Genomic DNA, 10,982 nt, shown 5'->3' with positions numbered 1-10,982 from the left:
AGCTCTTCCGAGTTCCATGGGATTATAACATTTTCCACTGAGGTGAATATGTGTCGAACAGAGCCTCGCCATTACTTCGGACGAGTAACAGCATCCTACTGAGACGCTGAAAGGGTGCGTTAAACGGAATCTCACCTGAGACATCTCCAGGTAAAGGAGCCGATTTCATCACCTAAGTGTACTGTAAGGAAAAGCTGAAGAAAGCCGGAGAGTGTCGATTCTGGTGAACACATTTCTCCCCTCACACACCATCTTACTCCCTCTAAACTTCTTTCCATCTTTAAACTTTTCTATCAAGTAGAAATTCTTCCAGATATTTTAGAAATGTCTGTGTAAAATGCTCACCCACATTCATGTGGGTAAAAGATCATAATTGTACAGTTTTCATAAATGTCTGTGGTGAAGCAACGGAAAAATCATGGCCGTATGATTTTTCCTGATTGATTGCTTATGTTGTTATTTTCATAATTTGCCAAATTAATGTAAATGTTTGATGTTAAATTTTGATTCTGTAAATAAATGACCGCATTCATTTTGATGGGTCAAATATAAATGACGTCTCACGTTTGCATTTCCTTAAATTCAATGCACGTTTTATTCAGTCCAGAAAAATGAGGAATCCGTGTTAAATGATGAATATATCTGAGCATCTGTTCATCTACAGGTCTGACCGCTGAGCGGTCCCACTTAGAGGATGGGTCTCCCTCAGGAGATAGTGTGCACAATTCAAGATTCACGTGCTGCATCTACCACAGCTCTGTACACATCAAAGGGGACGGCTTTTCAGCGCTGGTGTACAGAGAAGGTTTAGAGGCCACCTCATGCCTTTTAGGCGGCGTGTTGTTTTTTCTACAACAGCTGATGGATAGGGAGTTGGCTTTCAGTACGCTTTAACGTACGTTACAGTCATCTATTCCTGCCACGAAGGTTTCGGAGACAGAACAGCTTTTATTCACCCGCTGATGAAGCGTTTTTCTAAAAGATGTTCAGAGACACAGGCCTGCTTCACGTCCACTTGTTCCACAGTGGGATTTAACGCTGGTCCTGCGAGCCCTGATCAAAGCTCCAATTGAGCCTCTGGATCAGGTTTTCACTTAAATTCTTGTCTCTTTAAACAGCCCTGCTGCTGGTTTTAACACCCGCTAAGAGGGTAAGTAATTATCTGCCCTCTCTGTTGCTTCGTCATGCCTTAGAAATTAGGCTGACGAGCAGCTCAGCTGATTTAAGACCAACCCAGCTTTTATGCCTAAAACATCACGAGCTCTTTTACATCAAGAGTGATATCATTGGAGGGGTCTCTTTCCCCCCCACAGATCAGAAGAGGAAGCATCTTTTCATCTTCTCTGCCCGGTGCGGGCGTTGACGTGTTACATAACGCGCACAGCTGCAATGCGTTTCAAACTCAACAATTGTTTGTGCATTATAGAGGTGCTTCTGCAGGTCGCCGTTATCCATCCAGCGCTTGTCACACTGGCTGTGTGAGGCCTTTTCTGAAGCCTACAGAGCATCAGATTTAGGGCCTCCTGTCAACCTCTAAGCACACTCGACCAGGGGTATCGCATCTTCGACTGCTCTGCATAATGGTATGTCAATGCAGGACATTTGCACTGCGGCTGCATGGTCAACACCCTGCTCACTTATTCGCTTTTACCTACGTGATGTAACGGCTCGTTCCATGACACATTCTGTCCTTAGTGCTCTAACAGAATGAATATTGTTGTTCTCATGGAACTCTGTTTAAGCTCACTTCTGTCTGCATGCATTACAGTGTGAGATGTTGTTTTCAGTCACAAGTCGTGTCTGTGATTTTGGTTCTATTGTCACTAATCAGTTCATGATTATTGTTACCAATCAGTTCATTTGATCAATAATCAATTCATGGACATTAATCTGTTTATACTGTTCAGCCATGAACCAGTTGGTTCATGCCCCCCCCCCCCCCCTCTTTTCAACTTCTTCTTCCCGTTGAAAGTTTTCCGGGGTATTCATGCTTTGTCAGAACGCATAGCTACACAACATGCGTCTGTGCATGGCACATAATTACGCGATGCGTAGTTATGCACACGGGGAGCTGAGTGACAAGACGTTTTTTGGGCAAGCTTCCGCTTCTTACTGTGTTCGAATGGACCCAGTGAGGCGAGGACCACATCCGCTTCGCCCTTAACCCATCAGCGACAGCCTTAAAGGGCGAAGCCTATATGAAATAGAACGTTGGTTACGTACTGTAACCCCAGATTCTATGAATATAGGCGTAGCCCTTTAAGCGTCGGGCCTCACTGGCTCCTAAATGGCTGAAGAAAAAAAGCTATTTTGGGAGCCGATTTCCCGCTCTTAACGTAATTTATACGGACCGGGTGGGGCCCACACAGCAGGTGGGCGTGGACTAATTTTTTTCAGTGCTTATGCTCTGCATAACGGGATAAACCCATCAGCGACAGCCTTAAAGGGCTACGCCTATATTCATAGAATCTGGGGTTACCGTACGTAACCAACGTTTTCAGACAATACAGCGATGGTGGAATGCATCACAAACAGTGATGAGTCCAGCTACAGGCAGGAGGTGGAACACCTGGAGAGCTGGTGCAGGAAGAACAACCTTCACATCAATGTGAAGAAGACGAAGGAGAAGATTGTGGATTTCAGAAGGGACAAACACACCTACCCTCCTCTGCACATAAGAAGATCTGCGGAGTAAGTAGTCTCTAATTATAGGTACTTGGGTGTGCACCTGGGTAACAACCTCACCTGGGGGTAACAACACTACCAGTCTAATCAAGAAGGCACATCAGAGACTCTACTTCCTCAGGCAGATGAGGTGAACTGGACTTGGGAACTCATTCCTCACCTCCTTCTACAGATAATAATAATAATGATAATAATAATAATAATAATAATAATAACTTTTATTTATGACACATTTTACATTCACAACGGATCTCAAAGTGTTACAATGAGTAAACATCAGATAACATCAAGAAAAAAGCAAACACAAAGAGCAACCGAGAGGAGGAACAAGCAGGAGATGTACAGTGGAGAGCATCCTGTGCTCCAGCATCAACATGTGGCACCGAAGCTGCTCTGCTGGAGAGAGAAATTCTTTACAGAGAGTGGTGAAGGCTGCACAGAAGACTGCTGGAGTCAGCCTCCCCACAATCACAGAAATCTACACCTCCAGATGCACAAAGAGAGCCATCTGCATCATGAAGGACCCCATTCACCCAGCACACACACTTTTTGACCTGCTCCCCTCAGGCAGGAAGTTGAGGAGCATTAAATATAGAACCACTAGACTGAGGAACATATATGCCAGAGACGCTCGCATGACACAACAGTCGAAAGTGAATGTGGCCGGCAGAACGAGTCCAGTGGGAAACCTCTCTCTTAGCAGGATCTGGACCACAAGTCCATCCATGATGAGGGCGATCTATAAAAGGGTATGTAAACCGGAGCGGTATGTTTTAGAAAACCAGCACCTACCCCTGCGGGTGATAAGGGATCGGGTGATGACCCCTTACAACTGCTGGGTGAGTCCAGGGGCAAGATCAGGATATAGAGTGCAAATAATGTACAAAGGCCAGCCACTTATAACTCAGGTAGAGGCGTTGGACGAAGAGGGCCAAACGAATAGATGACGCTGTACTCATCTTGATCACATCGGGCGACAAGAAAGAGCAATTTGGCAAGCCCATGTTAATTTAGTATGGGGTGCATATGGACCTCAACCCGAACCAAAGGAGTGGTTGGTGATGCAGTGGAGATGGGTGTGGAAAGGTTTGCAACCTGGATTGCCACACCCCTCTCCGCTATATCTAGAACTCCTTAAGGGACGAGTAACCACAGTCAACAGACACTCTAAGAGAAGGGCAAGAGCTAGAGCAACACAGGCCCTTTTCCAAAATGGTCCCACTGAAAAATAGAAACCCGAACAGCGATGATTCAAACAGCAAAGAATCAGATGATGAAGCGACCCCCAACCGACCTAAGGACTGTTCAAGGATTACGATTAAGGATAAAGCAGCTTGTCTACGTACCATGATGTGGGGACTCGTAGTGTTAATAGGCTTTGTAATGTTGTTGGTTATTTTGTATCAAGCTGGAATTAGGCCAAGGAGCCTCACACATGTAACAGTCTCCCACGGGAGATCCAAATATGCAAACATGACCTGCTGGGATATCACTCGAAGAAACATCTTCATGCATGGAACCAGAATGAGACCATTCAAAATCAAACTTTGACTTGGAATCGAGTGAAACGAACAGGCTATCGAGCCTGGAGGAAAAAGCTGAATCTCACACCTGAATGGATGACAGCTATTGAGGCTGAGACTGCCATGAATCCCCGATTCACGGAAAATACAAAAGAACCTTAATCATTATGACCAACAATGCTTAAATATCCCCCCTGCTAATGCTATTATTAAACATTAATCTAATGTCTGTTTAACTCCACATTGCTCGATGAGGTCCTTGATGTCGGCTGAGCCTGTATAGGTCCAGTAACAGTTGAGGGCCTTTGAAAAGCGATGGAACCTGGGGAAGAGAAAGAAAAAAAAAATATATATATATATAATAATGATAATAATAAAAATAAAATAAAATAAAAAGTAAAAATAAAATAAAATAAAATAAAAAATAAAATATAGTACTTGTGTTATAGTGTTAGATCTTGTTTTATCCCCTTTTGTCGTTACAGGAGCATGAAGTAACCTGCTGTTTCTGTCACAAAGGATTAACAGAAACCAAGTATCTCTGGGCTGTTGGTTCGTCCTTGTGGTGCCAGTGCTGTCACTCTGGCTTGGTGGCCAGAACTGCGGTGAATGGAATTCTTGTCTCAGACGAGCCCCATAGTCTGCCGCAAGTATCCGCAGCGGTGTGCATGGAAACAGAGCGCACCTGCAAAGTCATCTGGACCTCGGCTCTGAAGTCGATGCCCTATCGGCCGAGGGGAGCTATCCCACCACAAGCCTCATACTACCTGATGGTAGCCAAGTTGTGGGAACACCTCCACAATGTCACCAGGTTCGTGGCAATCCATCTGTACACTGGGCTACCCTTGGTCCACGGCCCGTCCTTCGGGGTTATGCAGGGATCATCAGAACCTCTGCCCCCGGCATTGCCGGCCTCCTTTGGGGCAGACCTGGGGGCCACTCCACCACTGGTTCAGACTCCCGCGAAGAGACTGTGAGGTAGGCACAGGACACGTGCCACGCCCTCACCACAGCCTCTCCTCCAACGGGTCTCAAAACTAATCCTATGGCTCAGGTATTACCCACAGCCGTTTCCTAGGACAGTTTTAGTTTTAAGGCTGTGTTGAGATGATTCACCCAGACTGTTAACTACCTCCGATCCTTGCACCATACCCAAAGTCTCACCTCGTGCCTCGCCCGACCTAGCAGCGGGAGTAGAGACGTTTAGCAGACGAGGAAGCGCAAGTTAACGGTAGCTCATCTCCTGATTTAGTGTTGCAATTGTTAATCAATCTGGCGTTGTTTAGAGCCTAGACACAAGGCTCATGGATGTTGTTTTATAATTATATCACTCAGGAACACAAGTACTCACAGAGTTTACCTACTGTCTCTACCTGACCCAACACATTATTTCTCACTGCAAGGAAGACCCTTCTGCAACTCTGAGCAACCAGATTTATAATATAATTGATTTTTCTGCTTGTCAATTCATACACCGCTGCTTTAATTTGGGATAAGGTTTTATTAAGGACTAAGTTAGAAAAACGTCCTCTTACCACTTTCCTGAATTAGCAAGAGGCAAATTTCCCCATCTCTCTTGGATGTGGGCTGTTTCTGGCCCTCGGTCTAGTTGAAATTGAAGAAAAAGGATTTAGGAATAATCCAGGCTGATGGGTTGATGAATAGTTCCAAAAAGAAGCGTATTCCAATGGATTTCACCCTAGTTCTTCTCTAGCTGAGCCAGTCCTACTTGTCCTATTATTCCACAATCGTCTCGTGGTCCTCCCGGGTCCTGTCCATCGCCTCCTCACACGAGCAGTGGGTCCCAAACAGCGGAGTTTTCACAGAAACGTCTGTTTATATAGCCTGAAATTTTGACTGACATCTCCAGACCGATCATGACATCGGGCAAATCCAACCTCTTATGGGTTGGACTTTGGTCCAAATTTGCAGGCCCCTATGAGATTTTGCCAGTCACTCCTCATGCATATTAAAATCTGGGTGTACTTTGTTCAATTATGCTTAGTCATCGTTGAGTTGTCCTATCCTGATTTGCTCAGAGCTCTTTCTGGGGCTTTCCATTGCGTAATACCTTTGCTTGTATAACTTCTTCTAGAACATTCGTGAAACTACGGGGTCCTTCTTTCAACAACATGAACAAGCTTAAAACAGATTACATTCTAAAATCATAATGTTTACATTTTAAAATCAAAAAGTTTATAATATCACTTGATTATCTACTTGTTTATTGATTTATTATAAACACATCTTTCTCATTCATCTGAAACTGGTCATTTTTATTAAAAACAGAAGACATCTTCTGCTCTGCTTTCCTCTCTCTGCACGTGTGTGTGTCCAAGAGAGCCTATGTGTGTGTGTCAGTGTAGTTGTGTAAGTGTGTGTCATATACATTTGTGTTTATGTGGTGTGTAAGTGTATATGTTTTCTCCACACATGGTTTTCATTATCTTGGACTCCGAGGCCTAGAAGCAGGGCATGTCAAGACATGTTTGTTTTGTAGGAGCAGGCTGAACTCCGCACATTGGCTTCCTTGACACCCCCTCCACGGAGTCAGACTGTTCCCTTGACCCACTCTTAAGCTCCAAGCCAGTCTCGATCTTCATCAGCTGTATCCACTTTTAAGACATCTTCCTCGTAATCCAAATCGACCAGATCCTCGTGATACGGTGCTGGGTCTTCAGTATTGCTAGGCCCAAGGCTTTGGGCCTCCTCGTCAGCAGCATCCCAATAATCTACTATCGTCAGTTCGCCAGAGTCGACCTCCTGTGAGTTGCCCACTTGAGATGTCGGATCCCCGGGGTGACGTGCGTCCTCAGACGAAGGTGGGGCTGTGCTGGTGACAGGCTGAGAGGATGTTACCTCCACACTCATGGGAGACTCCACAGGAGTGACGGGCTCATAGATGGGTCGTCCTTAGTCTGAATAGACTGTTGGATTTCATGTTTTATCTTTTATTATTTTTTGTCAAGCTTGAAATGTCATGTTATACAATGTGTGCACGTGTCGTTTTTTTAAAGGGTTTCACTACACTTATAGCCCTAAAATCATTTAAATGTTAATCAATTACTTTGCATGAGTATCTACTTTATATATAAGCTTACACTAGCTAGAGACAATCTTATAAATTCACATTTTGATATAATTACAAGCTAATCACAACAAGCCAGGGAGCAGGTAAGATACTGACTACACAGGAGAGAGGAGTCTTCTTTCTGTTAACTGAGTAAACATTTGTATGATAGAGTACAGGTAGAATACCTAAAACCCTCAGGTCCTTATGTTAATAACAATTAACATTTAATCGTTTTAATCATTGTTTGACACAGGTTTCAGTTTAGATGAGTTGACACAGGTTTAATCTTCACAGTAAATTACAAGAGAATATTACCAAATGTTAGACTAAGCAAGATGGGGGCAGGGTGGCTTCAACTGAACTGAAACACAATTATAATATGATTTATCAATTAAGAACACATAAACATGAGTTAGTTAATAATTAATAGTTATTAATTATTCCTAGAAAGAAACAATTTTAACACAAATCATTTGGTATCAATAAGGTATAATTTTTTTTTTCATTTAGCCTTTATTTATCCAGGTTAGTCTCATTGAGCCACGAGAACTCATTTTCAAGAGAGACCTGTTTAGGGAGCACATGGTGGGGGTTAAGGGCCTTGCTCATGGGCCCAGAGTGGGGCGAATGAGGGTGGGGGCAAGTGTGGGTGTTTCACCTACCCCACCCACAATTTTGATGTTGTCGGGGCCGGGGCGTGAACCGGCGATCTTCGGATCACAAGCCCACCTCTCTAACCTCTGCGCCACCACTCCCCCAGGGAGTGTGGGAGTGGTGGGATAATCAAGTTAACTTGAAACAAACAGAACCAAACAAAGAACCGATTTCAGTGAGCCATAAAACTTCTTATCTGTGGAATGTGGACATTAATGTCCTTGACAGAGCAGAAGAGCACCGTATCCATAACAACCTAGGGTCTAAACCAATCAGAAAACTAGCCTTCTCAAACTTTGATAAAAAAACAAAAACAACAGGTGGGGCGGGAGCATTGCTTGGGAGAACTCATCTGATCAGGTTGGTTCGGTAAATGCTCCTGTATGCATACAGCGTTCTTTTGATTATATGTTCTCTGAATACTTGTAACCCTTTGTCAAATAAATCTTTTGAACTAAGGTGACTGTCTCAGCTGTCTTGAACACGATCTGGCACTAGCCACATCAGATGGTGACCCCGACGTGCAGCTGGAGGACACACGGATTGGGACGAGTTGGTGCTGTACACCTGCAGAGAGAGCTGGGCCTGTTATTTTTTACTTTCAGGTAAGCTAGTTACCTGTTTTGGCCTTTCGGGATCCGAATTACTAGCTATTCGGCCGTAAACCAAATTCAATCTTCCTCTGTGGGTGTTTAATACCACCTCCCGAAATAAAGATGGTTATTTAAGCTAATTTACGGTGATTAGTGGTACTTCTGACAAACTGGGTTACGCGTATTCAGACACTTTGGTGTTAAACGCTGCGTGCGTGTGCGTGCGTGTCCTTTGCATGGCTTAGTTTAACATTTACGTGTATTTCGTAGATAGTTTCACGAGTTGGACTCGTGTCGGAGAGTGGTCAGGGACCTGCCGAAAAAAACATTTCCCTTATCAGCGGCTGTGGCGAGCAAACCTTCCCTCTGACAAGAGGGACGGGAAGCGGGTCCGGGACTCGTAGCTACGTCAGCGTCTACGTTGTGGAGTGTTGACTGCCCACTAAATTGACACCATTAATAATTTAGAACAAAGGGAAATGTGAAGTCGGGGACTTCTAGGTTAGACTTGCCAAATTCAATGTGGTCAGGGACCACACTAGTTTAGGACTTTGAAGTAGCTTTTCATTGTGCCGTGTTTTGCATATTGTGGTTTTTTTTCTCTTTTTTTCTTCTCTGTGAGACTGTGTGTGTGTGAAGGGTTAGTTTTTTTTTCTTTTTCTCTGTGTTTCTCTGTGTGAAGGGTTATTTTTCTGTGGGTGTTAGGTGACACGGTGTGAGTGGAGCATCCATATCCTGACCGCAAGGGGGCGCTGTTGTATAAGGCAAAGACAAGTCTGGACTCACTGGGTTTTCATACCACAGACTTGTGAATTGTTTTGTCACAACGGGGGCCAGAAGTGCATGAGAATAAAAAGATTTGAAAGCCAGATTGTGTGAATTTTGTCAGCAGATATGGAGCTCATAAATAAGAAATCTGTAACTCCTGTGGAGACTACAGGAACAATCGAAAAGGGTAAAAGCTGTAATTAATGTTATACACGCAGCAAATGCAGGAAAATGTAAGGAACTGGACAGTCTTCTGAGTCAGCTGGTCCAGGCTGAGGAGAAATCATCAGATACACTCACACAACTAGCTTGGGACAAGGTTAAAGATCAAAACAAACAAATTCAGGAGCTTAACGAAGAATTGCTGACCTACAAATCATTTATAACACGCCAGAAGCTACAGAAGAAATTAGAGAAACGCAGACAAATACAGGGTATGTATGAAGAATTAGCATTATTGTGTCAGAGTGTACAAAAATTGGGTGAGACAGACAAGAGTGACCCACCGCCCTATGCAACGGACATGACTTTACCAACAGCGCCACCTGCTGGAAATTATCCGGTGTTGCAGGTGCATAAAGGCAAACTGACATTTGAAGAGACTGATTCTGAGGAAGGGACTCAGGACAGTGAGTTAGGGGGAATTAGTAGCAGAATGACTGCACAGAGACGGCAGCGGTATCTTAATGAGTTAGCTGTACGTGAAGAGGAGGAAGATAGACAGGCTCGGTGGAAAAACACGTGAAAATGAGAGAGGAGAAGGATGGACAGAGGGTCCAGGGACTAATGTGAAACACCACAGTAAGACTACACAGCTGAGGGAGAGCAGGAACACCAGTAGCCTGATGGATAAACAAACCACACTGTTTATTGAGGGTTCATTGACAGGAATAGTAGAGGAAGCAGAGGGGGTGCTGACACGGGGGACAACATCAGGCAGATTGAGGAGGCAACCCGACAGGTGGGGATATGTTGGTCCAGGTAAACCAGAGGTGACATCAGCTCAGGTTGAAGAGGAGGCGGAGTCAGTATCAGATGCGGATAGGTGTTACAGTGTTGTTTCCCAACTTCCATTACTGAGTACTCAGGGAGTGACAGGTGAGGTATCACGCTATAAGCCGTTTCATATACGTGATTTGGAGTCGATAACAGAGAAGTTGCCACCGTTGGTGCAGGGAGGAGGCCGCTGGTTGGAAAAATTTAATGCCCTCACTATAGGGGTGACCCTGGCAGTGGGGGATCTGAACGCCATTTTTGCTCGCTGTGCAAATCACGACACCATCCGGACATACCTGAACTCTCCTATAGCAACTGCCGGTATAGAATCTTAGAACTACCTGATGATACTCCGTTGTGCGAGGTGTTTGTACAAATCGCGCCAATCATAAGAACGCTTTACCCATTGCCAGCTGGAGTAGCGGTCCCCGAATTCAGATGGGATAGGACTATAGACCCGTGGGAGTTTATGGAACAATGTAAAGACACTTGGGAGAGGGTCACAGGTGTACATGCGCAATCCATCCAACAGCGCCCGTATTTCAGAAAAGCCATTCTTGACTCCCTGCCTAGTGTAGTGAACTAGGCCTGATGTCAAAACCTTGACCTTAGGCACCTTGTGGGACTGAAACTGTCATTTCATTGATTTGAATCCAGAAATACAGGTTGACCCATCCTGAGACTTTCTTT

The sequence above is a fragment of the Nematolebias whitei genome, chromosome 17 (assembly GCF_014905685.2).
Source record: "Nematolebias whitei isolate Nwh7 chromosome 17, NemWhi1, whole genome shotgun sequence".
Lineage (NCBI taxonomy): Eukaryota > Metazoa > Chordata > Actinopteri > Cyprinodontiformes > Rivulidae > Nematolebias > Nematolebias whitei.
The sequence above is the reverse complement of the archived record's forward strand: the minus strand, read 5'-3'. Positions refer to the sequence as shown.